The sequence below is a fragment of the Uloborus diversus genome, unplaced genomic scaffold (assembly GCF_026930045.1).
Source record: "Uloborus diversus isolate 005 unplaced genomic scaffold, Udiv.v.3.1 scaffold_105, whole genome shotgun sequence".
Classification (NCBI taxonomy): Eukaryota; Metazoa; Arthropoda; class Arachnida; order Araneae; family Uloboridae; genus Uloborus; species Uloborus diversus.
Window position 1 is genome coordinate 221,973 of NW_026557710.1, and position 3,134 is coordinate 225,106.

Sequence of the window (3,134 nt, forward strand, 5' to 3'; positions counted from 1 at the left end):
AATTGCAAAGGATATTGAAATTGCCTTTGTTTTGTGCAGATCAGTGTTTAAAATACATATTAAGTAAAATACTATCACCCTATAACCTCGTGAAAATAATTAATTTACACAAAAGCAAGAAAATTAATAGCTATTATTTGAAAAATGGGGCTTTCACATTAAATTTTAGCAAAATATATACCATGATTAAAGAAAATGTTTGCAATGAAGAACATGAAATTTAATAAACGTACCCTTTGTTCCAATTTATAAAATAATGTTATTGCTAAACCGCTTCTGATTAAGAATTTGAAATGATTCGCCAACTTTCAAGCAACAGTCTGTAAAAAGTAATATAAGAATGGTTTTTACGTGTTCTTTCAGTTGTATCCAAATACATGTATTTCAATTAAACAAATGAAATTTAAGATTACCAAAATATAAATAAATAAATGAAATAAAATAAAACAACAACAAAAAAAAAAAATTGTTACGAATGCAAATTAAAGTTTCACTCAACACATATGATTAGCCTTAAAAAGCATTTGAAATATTTTTTTTCTTTTGCTTTCCTTTTTATTGCTATGAATTATGTAATCATCCTGATTATGTAAATATTCATTTATTGTCTTTCAGTCATCTAGTTAAAGTTAATACCCACAGCCTAAATGTAAAAGAAGATAAGTAATACCTTTATTAATCCTTTTAAAGGTCATCAGCTACTGTTGACATTTTTGTTAAATTATTTATGCAAAAATCAAAGAATATTATAAGAGGTCTGTCCAGAAAATACGTATAAAAGTTGAGAATAATAACTTTATTTACAATTATTCAGGTATTACAATATGGTCTCCTTTAAAGTACTCTGCCAACACCGTTTCCATTGTTGATTACAGTTCTGAAAGTCTTTAGTTATGATGCTGTTCAGTTACGATGTCGTTTTTGCCTTGATGGCTTCCACATCTCTCCCAAAGCACCATTTTGCATTTCGGGAACAGAAAGAAGTGCTAAGGCAATAAATAGGGTGAATAAGGCGGGTGGTCTGTCACCGTGATTGAGGTTCGGTAAGATTTTCGCTCACAATTCCTTTATTCCAAATTTTTGTGTCAGAATTTCGTGAATGATTGATTTGTGGATTGACAGCTCGCTAGCTATTCGTCAATATAACTGTCAATCTACGGTCTTTAAGGACACAAGCCCGAATTCGTTCAACATTTTCATCATAACTCAATGTCGAGGGGAGTCCTGGGCGAAGATCAACTTTCACGCCTTCTCGGCCTACCTTTTTAACCACTTGTTCACGGTTGGTTCCTTCACAGAATTGTCTCCGTAAATTTGTTTCAAACACTCAAAAATCTCACGGCCATTCTTGCCTAGCTTTGCAAGAAACTTGATGTTGATGTGCTGTTTCTTAATCAGAGAGAGAGCTCCATTCTGACGGCAGGTGAAAAAGGGTAACTTTCAACAGCAGCCGCTCACTGTCACTTAAACGCAGAGCGCTCTGACATGAACTGAGCGTTGAGGCGATTGGCTACAGCGGCGCCTTCATCATGCCGTAATACGTCACCCCGGCTGATTCATACGTATTTTCCGGACCAACCTCGTATTACGTTTCGTACCCTAAGTTTATTTTGCCGGATAACAATTATTTTTGTTGAAGGTAGTAAAAGAAGAAATGACGTATGAATTATGATCTGAAATAAGATATTGTTAACAAAACTCACAGTTATTACTTGCAGAGCGGAAAAATTTTAGTCTAAACCTTTTAATAGCATCTAAATATCTGGGGTAAAATTCAGAATTAATCACGAATATTTTATATCTCTTGTTAGATTAATTACCTTTAGCCGCAAACTTGTTTTTACCATTAAACTCTAAACCAAAAAAAAGGCAGTTTTGGGACTGGCACACAGAAGTTATGATTTATTTGAATAACATAAGCTTATAATGTTGAAGGTATATTAAAACAACAAAACGAACTGAGTTTCAGTTAATACAGCTAAATTAAAGGCTAAACATTTTATACTTCAACATTATAAGCTTATGCTATTTAATAAAGCACACCTCCAGACGGCTAGTCCCATGACTGCTTTTTGTTTTAATATTTCTATCTCCCGTGTGGGTTTAAACCACCAAACTTTCCATTAACAGCCAACAGCGCTCGGTAGCTTCTCTGTAGACAAATTGTTAAGTGCATTAATATAAACAAATCTCTGATCATGCTCTTTGAAATTAACAGGTGGAACGTTTTTTCTTTCGTTGCTTTTCTCTCGTTAACTCTGACCTCCAACATTCGAAAAGAACCAGTTTCAAAATGTGCAGATACATTTTGGTAAAAATCATTTTTTATTTGGCGTTGTACATAACGTATCGAAAAAAAAAGAAGAGAAAAAAAAGACAACGCGTTTTTTTCTTAAAAATACGCCCAGAAAAATGTAGTTCTTTTAGGTTCCAATTATTTTTATTTAGCAATGGTCACTTTGAGGAATAGTCAAAACTTCGGGATATAACAAAAACTAGAGTTGATATAAACATTTAACATTATTTTGAAAAAAAATATTTGTTTCAGTTTAACACTTAAAAATAAGTGTTGACTTTCATATCTTCTATTTTAAACGTATATAGTTCGAATTAAAATCAGAGCGTATCCTTGATTATGAAAATTTTACAAAAGTAATGTGTTTTTCCAGGCCCGGATCTATAAATTTTTGGCCCCTCCACTGCAAGAAAATCTGTTCGGTCCACCCCAGAGACCAACAGTGTATATATTTGCAACGTATATAATAAGTCTTAATGCTAGGTTTTTTTCTTTTTTTTTTGAGAAATCACGATTTCTTATTGTTCTCATTTGACCGTTTTTGAGATCCGTGCCTTTTTCTTGGACCAGAATCCTCTGCAGCACCACCGCCCACCGTCCTCTGCAGGCGGCGCGGCGCGGCTGCTCCGGTCCTGAGCTATCCGCTTCTCCTGGTCGGAGGCGTCCATGTCCTACACACACGCACGCTCACACACTCACACACACACACGTCAACGTGCATACACGCAGGTCTACGCACACACACAAGCACACGTAACCACCCAGGAGGAGAGGCAGGCTTGGGGGGGGGCAGGAGCTGTTTCTAGAAACAATAACTCCAATGAGTAGGGTCCTGTCT